At 58.2% G+C, this 18,729-nt stretch overlaps 1 long non-coding RNA gene across 1 annotated transcript; it reads left to right on the top strand.

Annotated features, from left to right (window-relative positions):
• The first annotated feature begins 7,996 nt into the window (after positions 1–7,996).
• Positions 7,997–17,917, top strand: LOC135174586 (uncharacterized). Its single transcript, XR_010302030.1, has 3 exons — positions 7,997–9,280; positions 13,427–13,851; positions 16,926–17,917. It is a non-coding gene; the product is annotated as an uncharacterized LOC135174586 (long non-coding RNA).
• Positions 17,918–18,729: the final 812 nt, after the last annotated feature.

The following is an 18,729-nucleotide window of genomic DNA, read 5'->3' as shown; positions in this document are numbered from 1 at the left end:
CGCCTGCCTAACTCCGCCCCCACCCCCCAGCCTGTCTAACTCCGCCCCCACCCCCCGCCTGCCTATCTCCGCCCCCACCCTCCGCCTGCCTAACTCCGCCCCCAAACCCCTGCCTGTCTAACTCCGCCCCCAACCCCCCCCGCCCTGTCCTAACTCCGCCCCCCACCCCCCAGCCTGTCTAACTCCGCCCCCACCTCCCAGCTCTAACTCCGCCCCCACCCCCCGCCTGCCTAACTCCGCCCCACCCCCCGCCTGACTAACTCCGCCCCCACCCCCCGCCTACCTAACTCCGCCCCCACCCCCCCGCCTACCTAACTCCGCCCCCACCCCCCCGCCTACCTAACTCCGCCCCCACCCCCCCGCCTACCTAACTCCGCCCCCACCCCCCCGCCTGTCTAACTCCGCCCCCACCCCCCGCCTACCTAACTCCGCCCCACCCCCCCGCCTGTCTAACTCCGCCCCCACCCCCCCGCCTGTCCAACTCCGCCCCCACCCCCCCGCCTGAGTAACTCCGCCCCCACCCCCCGCCTGCCTAACTCCGCCCCCACCCCCCCGCCTGTCTAACTCCGCCCCCACCCCCCGCCTGTCTAACTCCGCCCCCACCCCCCGCCTGCCTAACTCCGCCCCCACCCCCCCGCCTGTCTAACTCCGCCCCCACCCCCCCGCCTACCTAACTCCGCCCCACCCCCCCGCCTACCTAACTCCGCCCCCACCCCCCGCCTACCTAACTCCGCCCCCACCCCACTAACTCCGCCCCCACCCCCCGCCTACCTAACTCCGCCCCCACCCCCCGCCTGCCTAACTCCGCCCCCACCCCCCGCCTGCCTAACTCCGCCCCCACCCCCCCGCCTACCTAACTCCGCCCCCACCCCCCGCCTACCTAACTCCGCCCCCACCCCCCGCCTACCTAACTCCGCCCCCACCCCCCGCCTGCCTAACTCCGCCCCCACCCCCCGCCTTCCTAACTCCGCCCCCACCCCCCGCCTGTCTAACTCCGCCCCCACCCCCCGCCTGCCTAACTCCGCCCCACTGCCTCACCTGTCTTAACTCCGCCCCCACCCCCCCGCCTGTCTAACTCCGCCCCACGCCCCGCCTGCCTAACCTCCGCCCACCCTCCGCCTAACTCCGCCTTCAACCGCAGTAACTCACGCCCCCACCCCCCGCCTACCTAACTCCGCCCCCACCCCTCGCTACCTAACTCCGGCCCCCACCCCCCCGTCTACCTAACTCCGCCCCACCCCTCGCCTACCTAACTCCGCCCCACCCCCCGCCTGTCTAACTCCGCCCCCACCCCACAGCCTAACTAACTCTGCCCCCACCCCACTAACTCCGCCCCCACCCCCCCCGCCTACCTAACTCCGCCCCCACCCCCCGCCTACCTAACTCCGCCCCCACCCCCCCGCCTACCTTACGCCGCCCCCACCCCCCGCCTACCTAACTCCGCCCCCACCCCCCGCCTACCTAACTCCGCCCCCACCCCCCCGCCTGTCTAACTCCGCCCCCACCCCCCGCCTACCTAACTCCGCCCCCACCCCCCAGCCTACCTATCTCCGCCCCCACCCCACTAACTCCGCCCCCACCCCCCGCCTACCTAACTCCGCCCCCCCCCCCGCCTGCCTACTCCGCCCCCCCCCCCCTACCTAACTCCGCCCCACCCCCCCGCCTACCTAACTCCGCCCCCACCCCCCGCCTACCTAACTCCGCCCCACCCCCCGCCTACCTAACTCCGCCCCCACCCCCCGCCTGCCTAACTCCGCCCCCACCCCACCTACCTAACTCCGCCCCCAACCCCCACCTACCTAACTCCGCCCCCACACCCCGCCTACCTATCTCCGCCCCACCCCACTAACTCCGCCCCCACCCCCGCCTACCTAACTCCGCCACCCCCCAGCCTACCTAACACGCCCCCACCCCCCGCCTGTCTAACTCCGCCCCCACCCCCCCCCGCCTCTCTAACTCCGCCCCCCCCGCCTGCCTAACTCCGCCCCACCCTCCGCCTGTCTAACTCCGCCCCCACCCCCCGCCTACCTAACTCCGCCCCCACCCCCCGCCTGCCTAACTCCGCCCCCACCCCCCCGCCTGCCTAACTCCGCCCCCACCCCCCGCCTGTCTAACTCCGCCCCCACCCCCCGCCTTCCTAACTCCGCCCCCACCCCCCGCCTACCTAACTCCGTCCCCACCCCCCCACCTACCGAACTCCGCCCCACCCCCCCGCCTACCTAACTCCGCCCCCACCCCCCCGCCTGTCTAACTCCGCCCCCACCCCCCCGCCTGCCTAACTCCGCCCCCACCCCCCCGCCTACCTAACTCCGCCCCCACCCCCCCGCCTACCTAACTCCGCCCCCACCCCCCGCCTACCTAACTCCGCCCCCACCCCCCCGCCTACCTAACTCCGCCCCCACCCCCCCGCCTGTCTAACTCCGCCCCCACCCCCCGCCTACCTAACTCCGCCCCCACCCCCCGCCTACCTAACTCCGCCCCCACCCCCCCTACCTAACTCCGCCCCCACCCCCCGCCTGTCTAACTCCGCCCCCACCCCCCCCCTGACTAACTCCGCCCCCACCCCCGCCTACCTAACTCCACTCCCACCCCCCGCATGCCTAACTCCGCCCCCACCCCCCCGCCTACCTAACTCCGCCCCCACCCCCCCGCCTGCCTAACTCCGCCCCCACCCCCCCGCCTACCTAACTCCGCCCCCACCCCCCCGCCTGTCTAACTCCGCCCCCACCCCCCACCTCTCTAACACCGCCCCACCCCCGCCTGTCTAACTCCGCCCCACCCCTCCTCTAACTCCGCCCCCCCCCCCCGCCTGCCTAACTCCGCCCCCACCCCCAGCCTCTAACTCCGCCCCCACCCCCGCCTGCCTAACTCCGCCCCACCCCCCCGCCTGCTAACTCCGCCCCACCACCCCGCCTGCCTAACTCCGCCCCCACCCCCCCACCTAACTCCGCCCCACCCCCCCCGCCTGTCTAACTCCGCCCACCCCCCCGTCTAACTCCGCCCCCACCCCCCGCCTGTCTAACTCCGCCCCCACCCCACCGCTGTCTAACTCCGCCCCCACCCCCGTCCGCCTGCCTACACTCCGTCCCCCACCCCCCCGCCCCGTCTACCTCCGCCCCCACCCCCCCCGCCCCTCTCTCTGACTCCCCCCCCCCCCCCCCCCCCCGGCTGGGCGGTAGGAGGCAGAGAGGAGCAGGGCAGGGGCTGAGAAAGGGGCAGGAAGAAAAGGGCCGAGAGAGAGGCAGAGCAGCAAAGGCAGCAGCAGCTCTTTCCCTCTGCCCCAGCTTAGCTCCGGGCACTCTGCTGCCGCCTGCCCCTGCCCCACCTCAGCCTCTGCAGCAGCCCTGCTGTGCCCCCAGCAGCTTCCCTCCCGCTGCTCCCCACCGCTGCCTAGGCCAGCACAAAGCTCAGCTTTCAGCTTTTTCATCCAGTCCTGCAGCTCAGCTCAGTGCAAAATGTCTGCTGCTGCCTGCAGCTTCTCCTGACCCTGCCCTGTCAGCTTCCTGAGCCTGGGCCAGCCTCACCCTGATCCGCTCTGCCCCTTGGGGGCTGCAGCCCAGGCCCAGGCTGAATGCTTCCCACTCTCCAAACTACACCCTCCAGCTCTCCAGAGTAACCTTTTGTTGCTGTGGCACAGCCCTGCCCTGCCTCCTCTGGGCTCAGTGCCCAGCAGCAGAAGCCACTGCAAGGCAGAGTAGATGCAAAGGTTCCTCCACCCCTGGGGCACTCAGGAGCAGCTCCAGAGCTGAGCCTTACTTGCTTGGCCTCAGCCCCTGCTCTCACCCTGCCTCCTGCAGCTGCTGCAGCTCAGCTGAGGCCAGCAGCCTGCGACTGCTTCTCCGTGGCCCAAGCAGCAGAGTGGGGAAGATCTCAGCCTTGTGCTTCATTAGCAGTGGGGAGAGGGACATGGAGTCCCCAGCAGGCCAGGTGCTGCTGCCTCTCACTCCTCTCCTTGCTCAAACCTGCAGGGGGCCCAGCAGAGCGAGGGAGGTTCCTCTCCCTTCCTACTCCACTCTGCTGTGGCTCTGCAGAAGAAGGTGAGGCTGGAGCAGAGGCCAGAGCCAGCACAGGGCCTGCTGATCAGGTGGCACAGACTGGCCAGGGCTGTGCCAAACCAGAGCAGTCTTCTGGCAGAGCTTTTGTTGTGCTTTTTCTTTTGCCTTCTTTCTCTCCCACTCTTTCTCTGCCTCACTTTTTCTCTCCTCGTTGGTTTTTGCCTTTAGCATTGCTGCTTTCTTTCCCTCTCTTTTCACCTGCCTCAGCTCTGTCTCGCTGTCCTGTCTCCAGCTCTGTCTCAGCTGGGCTGCTGCTCCTTGCTCCTCCAGACCACAGCGGCCTGCATCCTGCTGCTTCTCCCTCTCACGGACACTCAGCTGCCATTCACTCTCTCTCCCCGGCCGTGGCCTCAGCTCTGCCTCATCCAGAAGCACCTCCAACCTGCAGGCAGCAGTTGGCCTTTGCCATGTGCCCATGCAGGCAGCACAGCTGTGCCGTGCTCCATGGGCCAGCAGTCAGTGGCAGCAGCCAGCACTGCCCCCAGCACCACACCCCACACGCAGGGCCTCAGCTTTCCCTGAAGGCAGGCAGAAAAGCCTTCCTGCCCTCCCAGGGGCACTGCAGGCAGCCTGCACCTGCCAGGCCCTGTGCAGCTCTGGAAGCCCAGGGGCTGATGTGCAGAAGCACCTTGCAAGCTCCAGTGCCAGGCCTGGCTCTGCTCGCAGGCAGCTCCCTGCACGGGGGCACAGCAGAGCTGGGCTCAGCTCTGCTTCCACTCAGGGGCACTGCTGGAGAGCAGCACACAGCCAGGCCTGCTACCTTGTGCCTGCCCACGGCCCACTCTCTTTGCCACGCTCCAGCCAGGAATGCCTCCCTGCAGCTTGCCATCGAGGCCAGGTCCTCCGGCTCTGGGCACTGGCAGTGAGTCCCTTCTGAGTCCTGGACGTTCATCTTGGGAGGGCTGCTCGCTGCAGTATGGAGCTGCACCTTCTGGCCAAGGCATCCACAGGCACTGGAGCAGGAAGGTGAGCACAGTGCAGGCAACTAAAGAACTCCTGCCACGCTCTGGGCCTCCAGGGGCAAGCACCCAGCAGCACCAGAGCCCAAGGAAAGCCTGCAGCCAAAAGTACCAAATCCCTGTCCCACAGCACTGCCTCAAGTGCTGCCTGAGCTCCCAGCCTCGGCCCTGCTCCAAACTGCAGCATCCCTGCCAACTCCTTCACAAGGGTGCCATTGCCTGGCACTTGCTGCCATCTCACCACACAACTCTCAAAGCCACACAGCTGGGCAGCAGGCCAGGAGAGCAGCCTCCAGGCAGCAGAACAGAGGAACTCATCTCTCCCAGGCTCTCCAGGAGCACCTCGCCTCCAAACCGCCCCACACCAACCCCCAAGCAACCAGGCTCTGACTGGCTTACCGAGGCAGCAGCTTGCAGGTCTTTATGAAGGGCTGCAGTGCTCCTGGCTTGCTCCTGGGCTGTGCTGCTCAGCCTGCAACGTTCACCTTGGACCCTGACAAGCAAGCACAGGCCTCAGCACAGAGGTGCACAAGAGCACCAAGCCCCAGAGAAGCCTGGGACACAACCTCCCCTACAGCAAAAGCAGCTCTGGCCACCCTGTGCTGCCTTGCTGGGACACAAGAACACAGAGGGCAGAGCCTGGCTCCACTCTGAGCTCCTCACCGCTGCAGGCCTCCTGCCAGCTCTTGGACAGACGCAGTTCCCCTGCAGGCATCCTCCAGGTGGCCCTGCGGGTTCTGCCCTGCTGTGTCAGACCCAGAAGCAGTGCTGGGAAATAAACACACCTGTCCTCCTGCTCCAGTGATGGACAAAGGGACCTCACTCTCAGGCACCTCTCTAACTGCAGGCCCCAGGCTCACAAAACAAAGCTGAGTCACTCCCAGGTCACTCCCTCTGCTCTTGGGGCACAGTTGGCTCGAGTGCACTCAGACAGCTGTAGGGCAGCCACCTGCTGCCAAGAGAGAGGCTTTCTCCATACCTTAGCTTCAGATCTCTCCAGCTCCTCCTGCAAACTGACATTCTCCCTCTGCAGCTCACTGCTCTCCTGCTGCAGGCAGCTGCTGGAAAGCTTCTGGGCTTCGTGGGAGGACTCTGCCAGAGGCTGCACTCTGCCAGCGTGCACAAGCTCCTGCTGCAGCTGCAGGACCTTCTGTTACAGAAACGGAGTTCCATGAGCAGGGAGAGGTCAGGCAGAAGCACACAGGAGGAAAGAGGCTTTGACTCAAGGCACTGTGTCATTACCTGGCTCTTCAAAGTGCTCAGCAGAGCAGGGCAGGCGATTCTGCCCTTCCACTGCACTCTGCTGTGGCTCCTCCTCACCTGCTGCATCCAGCTCCCCAGCACAGGGAAGGCATCAACCAGTTAAGAGCGGGGCCAGAGAAGGCCACAGAAGGAGACAGGGAGCTGGAACAGCTCTGCCACAAAGGAAGGCTGAGCTACAGCTCTTCAGCTTCGCCTGAAGCAGGCTGCTGGGGGATGTCATTGCAGCCTTTCAAGGGAGAGAGATGGAGAGAGAGACGTTAGCGAGGGCTGCAGGGACAGGACAGGGCCTGTAGGTGGCATGGGCAGGAGCTGGGGGCTGCAACCGTGCAGCTGATGGATGGAGGTTCCTCTCCCCTCCCAGTGCCCTCTCTGCAGGCAGAGGACAGCAGCAATGGTTTGCAGCTCTACTGAGGGCTTTCTGATTGAGGCTCTGCCCCTTGGACTCTGGCCTGACTCTGAAGGACGCCAGCAATGTCCATGGCTCATCTGAGCCCCTCCGAGTTCAGGGATCCTCTAAGGGGCTATGGAGAGGCCGACAAAGGCAGCCAGAGCCTGGCCCCAGCTGGGAAAATCCCCTCAGCTGTGCCCGTGCTGCCCTTTGCCGGCTCTGCCAGCCGAGGCCGTGGCAGCTTTGCCACGGGGCACTGCCCACCCCCACTGCTCCTTCGCCCCCAGCCTCTGGGCGCCGACTCTCTGCCACTCACCTCTGCCGGCTGGGAGAAGCAGAGGCGATGCAGGCTGCCGCCGCTGGCGTCTCGCTGCCGCTGGGCTCCACCGGCAGCCACCGTCGCCGAGCACCGCGGCCGGACGCCTGCAGGGCTCGGGGCGGCTCCCGCCGGCGGGACGGAGTCGGACGGCAGCCGCCGAGGGCCGTGGCGAGGCTCGCCTGGGCCGGGCCGGCTCTGCCCCCGGAGCCGCTGCCAGGCGTCTCAAGAGCCTCGCTCGCCGCCGCCTCTCGGTGCTGCAGGCTCCTGCTTTGCTCCCCTGCCTCACTGGCGGCTGTGGGGCTGAGAGGCTCCGAGCTTCGCCCTGCCCCGGCTCTGCGCTCTGCAGGCAGGAGGAGGCAGTCAGCTGAGCACACAGCACCAGCGTCAGCCACACAAACTCCTCTGCCCGGGAAGGTGCCTCTTGTTCTAGGGCCGCAACGGCGCCCCGCAACGGCGCCCCGCAACGGCGCCCCGCAACGGCGCCCCGCAGCTCTTCGCCGCACCACCGCGCTCCGGCGGCTGCACTGCGCCCCGGCTGCTATAGCAACAGGGCCGCGGACGCGCAGCGGCACTGTGACAGCAGCAGGGACAGAGAGGGGAGTGCCCAGGGTGGGGCAAGAGAGCAGACAAGGGGCAGAGCCCACCCGGGCCCAGAGCGGAGCGGGGGCTGCCTGCGCCCCCCCTGCTGCAGCTCGGCCAGCCCAGGCCCGCAGGCTGCTCTCCACCAGCACCCCCAGGGCTTTCCTGCAGGCAGCAGGACCCCAGCACACTCCCACCCGGCCTGACATCGCCCCCCGGGGCCCCGGCACACGCCGCCCCCAGGCACTCACCGCAGCCGCTCCGGTCCCGCTCCGCTGCCAGCTCCCAGCGCCCCTCTCCGGCTGCTTCCTCCGCAGCACTCTCCAACGGGGCCGCCGACCACGCCCCCCGCGCCGATTGGTCAAGGGCCGAGCGCAGCCTCCCATTGGCTGCGGAGCGCCTCGCGCCCCACCCGCTCCCGCCCCCGCGGCCAGCCCCTCCCCGCCCCTCCCTCCCGCGCTCCGCCCGCTCCGCGCAGCGCCCCTGGGGGCTGCAGTGCTGCCGGTGCCTGGCACCGCCTCGGGCTGCAGCCAGCCCCGGCCCGGCCCCGCTGCGCCTGAGGCGGGCATGTTATCAATTGAGAATGACTCAAAATCCAAGTGTCCAGGTTACAAATTGATTCCATTAGGCAAGTAGAATATGAGCAAAGTCACAGCGCTGGACGACAGGGGAGTCACCGCTCCGCCACCTGCCGTGACAAGTCTCTTCATTAGCCTATATTTATACTGTGTTGTCTGCGTTGTTCCACCCTGCAAATTACATAAACCCATCCTTTCTGCGCATGTTCCTTCGTTTGGGTTAGGGTCTGCCTTCCCTTCTGGTGGTCGTTGAGGATGAAGTAAGCAGTCCTCCTCAGGTGTCCTCTGGTTCACCCGTCTCCAAATATGGACTTCCTTTGGCTGGTTAATGTCCCGAATCCCACTTCTCAAAATTAAAGCTTAGTCCTTGGAACATGACTGATTAATGTCCGAGCCCACATGTGGCCTGTTCTCTCTTAGCTCAAAATTAAGGATGCACCTAAAGTTTTAGTCTTTGAAATACTCAGCAATTAGCTAGCTTATTCTTTGCACATTACCATCTCTAGCATGACCTCTCGGTTAGGCACATCTCCTGATTTGCAGCAGCTGTATATACACTGCCGTTTGCAGCTAAGCATGCTTAACATTCTATTCAAATGTTTCTTTATTGAATAATTACAATTACCTATTACAATTCTATTAAAATGTTTCTTTATTAAACAATTACAATCACCTATTACAGGCAGAGCCTGCGGCCCCAGCGCCGTGCGGCCGAGAGAGCCCAGCCCAGGGCCCGGGGCGTGCTGAGCGGCTCGGGGCCCCGCACGGTGCCAGCCGCGGCCGTGGCTGCCCTCACAGCAGGCCTGAATGGCAGCTGCGGCACTCAGCGGCTGCTGACGGCTCTGGCCCCAGGGAGACCCCACGGCCTCAGGCTCCCTCATTAGCGTAACCCGCCCTTAATTACCGGGGCTGGGGAAACGGTTTGGTGCAAGGGCTGAGCTCCCCCAGCTGCCTCTGCTGCCTTCAGTCTCTTACCAGGAGACAGGAAAGGGAGGGGAGCCAAGGCAGAGGCTGCAGGGGACTGGCACCGAGCGAGGCTCAGGGCTCAGGGCTGGCACTCTCCTGGCAGCAGCAGATGAGAGCAGTGCTGAGCCCGGGCCCTTTTTTGGCTCCTCTCCCTGCCACCCCACGGCTGCTCTGTGAGTATCTACCTGGCTCCACCTGCAGCACTGCCTCCAGTGCTGCTGTGCCCGGCCCAGGGAGGAGCTGGAACTGCTGAGAGGGTCCAGAGGAGGCCACCAGGGTGAGGGGAGGGCTGCAGAGCCTCCCCTGCGGGGCCAGGCTGGGGGAGCTGGGGCTGTGCAGCCTGCAGAAGGGAAGGCTCCAGGGAGACCTTAGAGCAGCCTTGCAGTGCCTGAAGGGCTCCAGAGGAGCTGGGGAGGGACCTGTGACAAGGGCTGGGAGCGCCAGGATGAGGGACAGTGGCTCTGAGCTGGCAGAGGGGAGAGTGAGAGTGGAGGTGAGGAAGGAATCCTTGGCAGTGAGGGTGGGCAGAGGCTGGCACAGGTTGCCAGGGGAGGTTGTGGCTGCCTCCTGCCTGGAGGGGCTCAAGGTCTGAGCGAGCTGTGCCGGTGGGAGGTGTCGCTGCCCATGGCAAGAGGCTGGAACTGGCTGATCCTGAAGGTCCCTTCCGACCCAGCCCATTCTCTGCTGCTCTGCCTCTGTCCCAGGAGCAGGCTGTTGAAGGAAGCTGCCCAGCAGCGTGGGTCCTGCAGAGCAGCAGCGTTTGCTGTCCCGCAGGGCGGCCAAGGGCTCTTGAGGAGGCTTTCTTCAGCTGGCTGCAGGCAGCTCGGTGATTCACTGTCTGATTGTCTCCAGCCATTAGGAGGATGTTGCCTCCTGTGCTTGGCCTCTTCTGAAGGATTCTTTGGCAACTGCTCTTTGATGGCTGCTAAACGGCGTGGAGCAGGGATACAAAAGGGAACTCTTGCTCCTCTGTGCCCCAATTGCCCTAGGGGGAGAGTTGGCCAAAGGGACCGATCCTTTCTTGGCTGCCTTCTTTCTGAAGGCAAACCTAATGTTTGTCCTTCCCTTCTTGAAAGGCTTCTCCTGTTGAACACAATTTCACACAATTATAATGAGGTGACTCAAGAGCAGAGAGGTTACAGATGAGCTTCACATGGTTGCTGTAGCTGCTATTTCATTTACAATTTATGTTGGCTGTGGCATTTTTGCCATGTTAAGGGAGAAATACTGAAAGCATTTCACATGTCACAGATTTTATGAGCTGTCTTCTGTAGAGCTTGTCAAGGTCTTACTCCTCTTGATGCATGTTTCTTTGAGAGTCAGTCACTGCTTGGAACCTTGAGGTTTGGGCACTTTGCCTATGTCCTGGTGTGCACCCAAACTGGGCTGTTAGAACTGGGGGTGTGCAGCCTGGAGAAGAGGAGACTCAGGGCAGAGCTCATTGCTGTTTACAACTACCTGAAGGGAGGCTGTAGCCAGGTGGGGTTGGTCTCTTCTTCCAGGCAACCTGCAGCAGAACAAGGGGACACAGTTTCAAGTTGTGTTGGGGCAGGTCTAGGCTGGATGTTAGGAAGAAGCTCTTCCCAGAGAGAGTGATTGGCATTGGAATGGGCTGCCCAGGGAGGTGATGGAGTCGTCGTTCCTAGAGGTGTTGAAGCAAAGCCTGGCTGAGGCACTTAGTGCCGTGGTCTGGTTGATTGGCCAGGGCTGGGTGCTAGGTTGGACTGGCTGAGCTTGGAGGTCTCTTCCAACCTGGTTGATTCTGTGACTGGTGCTCCATTGCTATGAATTATTTTAGTGAGAGGAAAGCAGCCTTATTTCTCTTTCCAAATGCTCTGCAGGAGTATTTTCCTGGTGAGGAAAAGAATAAAATCTAATATTTCATAGCCCATAATGTAGTATCCAGGAGTAGATGAGATATTGCCTGGCTCTGTCAGGCAAAAAGGAAATGAGGACAGCCTTTGAATAGCCTCCTTCTCTTTCAAAGTGGCAAGAGTATGAAAGGAGAATGACTTGCAAGCCAGAAAACAGAGTGGGGATTGTCTGGCTGTCCCCATGCTAGCATGCAGTAGGATGCTGAAGAAGTAGATCTGTTTGTAGAGTAAAGCAGTTTGTGATGAGGTTCCAAGATGTGTAATGTTTTGGAGGCATACCTTGGGCTACCACTGCTGTGGGTTCTAGGACTCAACCTAATCAGCAGCTGAAGCACATCTGCTCTGAGTATTCCCAAATTCAGTTCAGTTCCTGCTTGCTGAGTCCTCCACCTCCTGTGATTTGGATGCACTAAATGGGGCACATAAGGGATTCTTCTGACCCCACAATGCAGTCTGAACAAGAATGGTGATGCACCATATATATCCAGAATAGGGAGAAGGTTTGAAATCTTCAATTGCTAGCAAAATGCTGCAGCAGAAAGATTGCTTCTGAACTGCTTCCAAGGTTGCTTCTGAAGCTGCCTGTATTTAAGCAGCTATGCTTTAAGCTGGCCTGTAGGGAAGCAAGTTAAATGGGAAAGGCAGCACAGAACTGCAGCCTGGAACAAGAAGGAAGGGACCACAGAGCACTGGCATAGGCTTCCTAGAGAGGTCATGGAGTCTCCTTCTCTTGAGACTTTCAAGGCCTGTCTGGATGTGCTCCTCTGTGCTCTGTGTTAGACAGGATTGTCCTGCTCTGGCAGGGGGGTTGGACTCGATGAGCTCCTTGTGTCCCTTCCAAGCCCTAACATCCTGTGAGCCTGTGAAAAAACTGTGTCAAGTGAGGTCCTAGAGGTGACAGGTTTATTCCTGAGATGGTTTAATGTATATTGGACCTTAAAAACTGGAGAAAAGAGAAATGAGGGCAGATAAATATATCTCCTGTAGATCCTGTAACAGTCTGTAGACCTGACTTGAATGATTATCCTGGCTAAAACTTTCTGTGCAGCCTCATGAAGAGCTGCAGAGGTTGTCTAATGACAGCAGAGCTGCCTTTTGCTGTTACCCTCTCAGTGGTTTTGTGAGGACAGAGATGTAGACTGAAAGACATTGCTTTGTTCTGCTTTCCTGCCTTCCTGTGAGCCAAAGGACTGAAACAAGCATTACACCAGCCTGCAGTCTTAGTCGTGTGGAAATAGAGGCTGAAATATGACACTGTGGTCTCTTGGGCCTTGGCTGGTTGCTGACACTGCTCAGTACTAGTTAGTCAGAGGAGTGAGCCTGCTTACTACTAACAGAACAAGTCTTAGGATCTGCTTGCTACTTAGAGAACAGGACTTGTGAGGAGCAGCTTGTTTGGTGTTGAGAAGAGGAGGCTGAGTGGAGACTTCATTGCTTTCTACAACTACATCCCTGAAAGGAGATTGCAATTAGAAGGGGCTCAGTCTCTTCTCCCCAGTACCAGGTGACAGAACAAGAGGAAGTGGCCTGCAATTGTGCTGGGGAGGTTTAGCTTGGAGATAAGGAGAAGTCTTTCCTGCAAGAGTGGTCAGGCATTGGAACAGGCTGACCAGGGAGGTGGTGGAGATAGTGGCTTTGGAGATGTTGAGGAGCATTTCCACCTTGGCTCCTGTGGCTTCAGGATGCCTCCCACGGGAGAGGAGAGATAGTGGACACCTGGTTAATGAGCAAAACAAGGTGTTGTGTGTCAAAGACTGGGTTGTGCTTGCCTAGGTGATGCTAATGTGTAGATGTGTGCTCTGTGCTCAAGTCTATAGATATGACGTCAGAACGAGCAATAAAGGTCTCTGGTGGGATTCACATTGAGTCATCTGGAGTCCATGTGGTGTCCCTTGGCAACAGGTGGTGACCTGCAGCGCACTGCTGAAGGCAGCATCCGTGGCTAACATCCATTCTCAGTCACTCTCATTCCCATACATTTCCCTAGCACTCACAAGCGTTTGGATGTCTGCCCAGGGGCTCTCTGTGGGGCTGTTTGTGTCTAACACAGGGTGGAATGGATCACAGAATCCTAGAACAGTTTTAGTTGGAAGGGACCTTAAAGAGCATCTGGTTCCTACCTGCTCTGCCAAGGGCAGGGACACCTCCTGCTAGATCAGGTTGCTTCAAGACCTCATGCAACCTGGCCTCGTATGCTTCCAGGGAGGGAGCATCCACAGCCTCCCTGGGAAACCTGTTCCAGTGCCTCACCACCCTCTGTGTAAAGAATTTCTTCCTAAGATATGCTTAAAGCTGGAGGTCAAGTCCTGGTCTTGTTTCTGGGCTGCTTCTGCACTGCTTAAACCAGACTTTGACATTGTTCCTGAGCCGGCAGTTGGCAGAGGGTGGTGCTTTGCCTCAGCATTTTGCTTGCCTCCCTCTCCTTCAATCTTCTGTTCCTTACAGGAAACACCTGTCTCTTGTGTACTGGAGAAGGAATGGTGTGTGTGCCATCCTGTGCTGGCTTTGCTGCCATCCCCAGCATCCTCCACTGGAAGGTCAGGAGTGCTGTGCTCTGCCCAGAGTGCAGCTTGTCTGATCTGAACAGACCAGTGATCTCCTCAGCTGTGCTCCTGAGAGGGAAGTTCTTCATTATCCACAGAGAAGTTTTCTTGTAATCATGGTTCTGCTGTTTCTTCAGGTGCCTGAATCTGTGTGCTCCCACTTGTATTTTGTTCACAGCAACCTTAACATCTTTCTTAGAGCTCTTTGGGATGTGCAGGCAGCAGTGCATGCAGTGAGATGTGTGCAAGCTGCTGCAGCAAGACAAGACCAGCAGCAGTGCTAAGAAGGAATGCAGTGAGCAGTGCTGCCAGGCTTTTCTCTTTGAGGTAGGTACATAGAATCAGTCAGGGTTGGAAGAGACCACAAGGATCATCTAGTTCCAAGCCCCCTGCCATGCCCAGGGACACCCTACCCTACATCAGCCTGGCCTTAACCACCTCCAGCCGTGGGCCCTCAACCACCTCCCTGGGCAACCCATTCCAGCCTCTCACCACTCTAATGCTGAACAACTTCCCCTGCACATCCAGTCTGAACTTACCCATCTCCAGCTCTGCTCCATTCCCCCTAGTCCTGTCACTCCCTGACAGCCTAAAAAGTCCCTCCACAGACTTTTTGTAGGCCCCTTCAGATCCTGGAAGGTCACAATAAGGTCACCTCATAGCCTTCTCTTCTCCAGCCTGAACAGCCCCAACTCTTTCAGTCTGTCCTTACAGCAGAGCTGCTTCAGCCCTCTGAGCATCCTCATGACTCTTCTCTGGGCGTGCTCCAGCACATCCACATCCTTCTTGTAATGAGGGCTCCAGAACTGGATGCAGTACTCCAGGTGGGGTCTCAGCAGATCAGAGCAGAGGGAGAGAATCACCTCCCTCGATCTGTAGGCCACATTGTAACAGAATGACAGGGGTTGGAAATGATCTCTGGAGATCAAGTCCAGCTCCCGTGTCAAGGCAGGTTCAGCTAGAGAAGGTCACACAGCAGGACTGTAATGTCTCCAGAGATGGAGCCTCCTCACAGCTCTGTCAGCCTTAAGTTAAAGATCATCCTGATGTTCAGAAGAGGAGCACACATATGTTCTAGTTTCTGCCTCTTGGCCCTTGTCCTGTCACTGGGCACCAGTGAAAGCAGACTGGTACCACCCTCCTGGCACCCACCCTTTAAGTGTTTATAAGCAGTTATGAAACTCCTCCCCCAGTCTGCTTTTTTCCAGACTAAAGCACCCAAATTCTCTCAGCCTACTCTCTATCAGTACCCCCAGGTCCCTTTCCTCCTGCTGCTCTCAGCCACTCTGTCCCCAGCCTGTAGCACTGCTTGGGGTTGTTGTGGCCAAAGTGCAGAGTCATGCACTTGGCCTTGTTCAATCTCATCCCATTGGCCTCTGCCCACCCATCCAGCCTGGCCAGGTCCCTCTGCAGGGACCTAGCTTGACACCTGCTCCTAGCTTGGTGTCATCTGCAAACTTACTGATTCTGGACTCAATCTCCTCATCCAGATCATCAATAAAGATATTGAAGAGAACTGGGCCCAGGATTGATCCTTGGGGCACACCACTGGTGACAGCTGCCAACTGGATGTGGCACTATTCACCACTGCTTTCTGAGCCCAGCCCTCCAGCCAGTTCTTGACCCATACCAGAGTGAATCTGTCCCAGCCATGAGCTGCCAGCTTTGCCAGGAGCTTGTGTGGCAGATGGTGTCAGAGGTTTTGCTGAGGTCTGGGTACATGACATGAGAACAATACCAGCTGCAGCTTACCTAGGGAGCGTGGTTGGCTTTCCCTCACCCAGAGTCTTCAAGGTAGGCATTGCTTTCTCTCTAGAGAGAGTCTATGTCCAACAGCAACCTGTAGTTTGTATGCACAAGTGAGTGGTGAAATTGACTCTTTTTAGCCAGGTGATGAGACTAAATGATTCCAGTGGTCTCTTCTGGAGACCATACCAAAGCCCTTTATACAAATCCAGGCTTTTTTTGGGCAGGGAGTATGTTTCTTGGCTTCTCTGACCTCTCACAGGGTTGTCTTTCTTCCAAAGGAACATCTTTAAAGAATCTATAATGAGTGTTTGCTTCTTTAGGCATAGACTTTGCCCCTACTCTACTTGGGGGTGGTTTATTTCCTCTCCTGCCCTTCTAGGTTCATTTTAATTTATTACTTCATCCTGAAGTTTCCTGTCACAAACATTTCTCTTAGCAGCTCTTGGAAGGCAGAGTTTATTATGAATGTTCTTTTCCCACCCTATGCAGCAAGATGATGTCTGTCCTAAAGCTTGGCTCTAGTCCTGAGAATTGGATTAGAATTTTTTCTTTGCCAAAGTTAGTCTAATTTTAAGGAGTTGCTCTATTGGGCACTGTTGCCTCTCAGGATCCTGCTGTCAGCATCTGCAGCTTCAGACAAAGTGTGCTAATGGTACAGTAGCCTTAGCTGAGGTGAGTCACAGCATCACAGAATGGCTTAGATTGGAAAAGACCCTCAAGCCCATCGAGTGCAGTCCTTAGTTTCACTGGGACAAGCCCTTGACCAAACCAAATCCCTCACCACAACATCTCATCACTATGAGTCACTGTGCTTGGAAAGGACCACCAAGATCCTGAAATGGTCACATGTTGTATCTGAAAGGGCTGAGGGGTTGCTTCTTGGCAGACAGAAATACCATTTTGTTTCTGCTACCCTGATGCAACCCTGGTGAAAAAAAATCACAGTCTGTAGTTATGGAACCTCCTAAAGGAAGAAGGGGCCTGAGGGTACTGGTGGAGAGTAGCTGAACATGAGCCAGCAGTGTGCCCAGGTGGCCAAGAGAGCCAATGGCATCCTGGCCTGCATCAGGAGCAGTGTGGCCAGCAGGACAAGGGAGGTTATTTTGCCCCTGTGCTCAGCACTGCTCAGGCCACACCTTGAGTGCTGTGTCCAGTTCTGGGCTCTGCAATTCAGGAGAGATGTTGAGGTACTGGAATGTGTCCAGAGAAGGACACAAAGCTGGTGAGGGGCCTGGAGCACAGCCCTGTGAGGAGAGGCTGAGGGAGCTGGGGGTGTTTGGCCTGGAGAAGAGGAGGCTCAGGGCTGACCTCATTGCTGTCTACAACTACCTGAAGGGAGGCTGTAGCCAGGTGGGGGTTGGTCTCCTCTGCCAGGCAAGCAGCAACAGAACAAGTGGACAGTCTCAAGTCATGCCAGGGAGGTTTAGACTGGATGTTAGGAGGAAGTTGTTGGCAGAGAGAGTGATTGGCATTGGAATGGGCTGCCCAGGGAGGTGGTGGAGGCACCGTCCCTGGAGGTGTTGAAGCAAAGCCTGGATGAGGCACTCAGTGCCATGGTCTGGTTGCCTGGCTAGGGCTGGGTGCTAGGTTGGATTTGATGATCTCGGAGGTCTCTTCCCACCTGGTTGATTCTATGACTCTCTGACCTGCAGGAACATTTGTGTCTCCCACCTGATGCTATCATAGATTTGAAGATGTGAATGGACACTTCTGCCATCACTGCTGCACTCTGGCACTGCGATAGCTTCACATTCCCCTTTCCCACCCCAAGTTTCCTTCCATGGTCACACAACCATGCAGAGCACAATATCAGACCCAGTCATTGGGCACAGATGAAAAAGCAAGCAGCAAATTTCTTGGTGGATTGTTTCCCTTCCTGTCAGATCAACATCAACCAACTCTCTGTATCTGTGCAGTTGATGCATCTGGAGCAGAGTGGGAACACACAGCTGGGAGCTAGGCAGGAGCAGCTTTCAGCTTGATGAAACTGAACTGACAACATTTAGCTCATGCTAACCATGATTATTAGTGTCAGCTGCTCAGCAAAGAGAGCTTGTCCAAAACATGGTCAGAGAATTTTGGTTCTCAGAATGGACTTTGCAAGGTATCAGCTCAGGCTGGCAATGGAAACAATTTCTGTTCTGTTCTATGAACACTTCCCCTTCCCTTTGCCAAGGACAGGTCTTACACTGTGTGCTAGTTTGAACCTAGCTGGGATATTTTGGTGAGAAGAATTAGATGCTAGGCTGTGAAAAGGGAGCAGTGGTGATGTCTGCTGGACTCAGGCTTGCTGAGATGGACAAAAACAAGAACACAAATGTAGATAACAGAGTTGCTTTCTGTCTCTTGGGGCTGCATGAACTTCTCTCTAACCTAACTTGCTGCCTGACTAATCCTTCTGCTTCCTAACCCCCCTGGCTGAGCCTCCAAACTCACCCTTGAACGTAAGGCAAAGTCTGAGATAAGGCAGAGGGGTGGACAGGAGATGGAAGGGTGGTTGGGAGCCTATCCAGGGGACTCTGGTTTCTGGGAGGGCTGCTGTGTTTCTGTACTACTGGTTCATGTGTGAAGTTCAGTATCTATTGTACATACCTGCTTGTGTACTGTGCTGAGCTGTAACTATAAAGCTTCATTCCATTTCCAATGACTGAGTCTAGTCTGGGTGATTCTCTTCAGTGTGGGAGGGGAGGGAACATCCAAACCATCACACACTGAATAAATCAGTCCAAAGAGCTGACAACAGAAGGATGAGATCCATGCCTTCTGCAAAAGGGTGGGAACCAGAATATCTGCTTTTTCCTGCACATGGGAGTGGCTGCTCCCAGCAAACAGAAGGAGATACACATCACAAGCCAGTGTGAGGCAAAGAAGCAGCTTGTCATTAAGCCATTGCCACTACAACATTAGGAGCCATTTTTAGACATCAAATCAGATTTTAATTTCCTGAGAAAATTCACATGGCAGGCATCACCTTGGCTATTTTGGAAACAACACAATAAAACAGCCAAGCACTTGTACAGCAAAAGATTGTTTCATTCTTTGAATGGGCTGCCCAAGGAGGGGGTGGAGTAGCTGTCCCTGGAGGTGTTCAAGACTGGATGGGGCACTTAGTGCCATGGTCTTGTTGACTGGATAGGGCTGGGGGATAGGTTGGACTCAATGATCTTGGAAGTCTCTTCCAACCTGGTTAATTCTATGGTTCTATTCAAACCACCACACTGACCAATTCCAATGAGACCCTGAGGAAACAAGCTCAGTTTTCAGAGGAGTTCCCAAAGCAACTGGTGCTTGGAAACAGGTCTGCACCATTCTACCACCCTGCCTCTGCAGCCAGGCTGTTGGCACTGTGTAACTGTAAGTAGGTCTTTTAGTCCCCCACCTTTTCACCTGCCTGCTTAGATGGAAGGCTCTTTGAGCAGCAGTGTGCTCCCAAACTGCTGCAAGAGCAACTGTCCC

Source organism: Pogoniulus pusillus, unplaced genomic scaffold (genome assembly GCF_015220805.1).
Source record: "Pogoniulus pusillus isolate bPogPus1 unplaced genomic scaffold, bPogPus1.pri scaffold_84_arrow_ctg1, whole genome shotgun sequence".
Lineage (NCBI taxonomy): Eukaryota > Metazoa > Chordata > Aves > Piciformes > Lybiidae > Pogoniulus > Pogoniulus pusillus.
The sequence above is the reverse complement of the archived record's forward strand: the minus strand, read 5'-3'. Positions and strand labels throughout refer to the sequence as shown.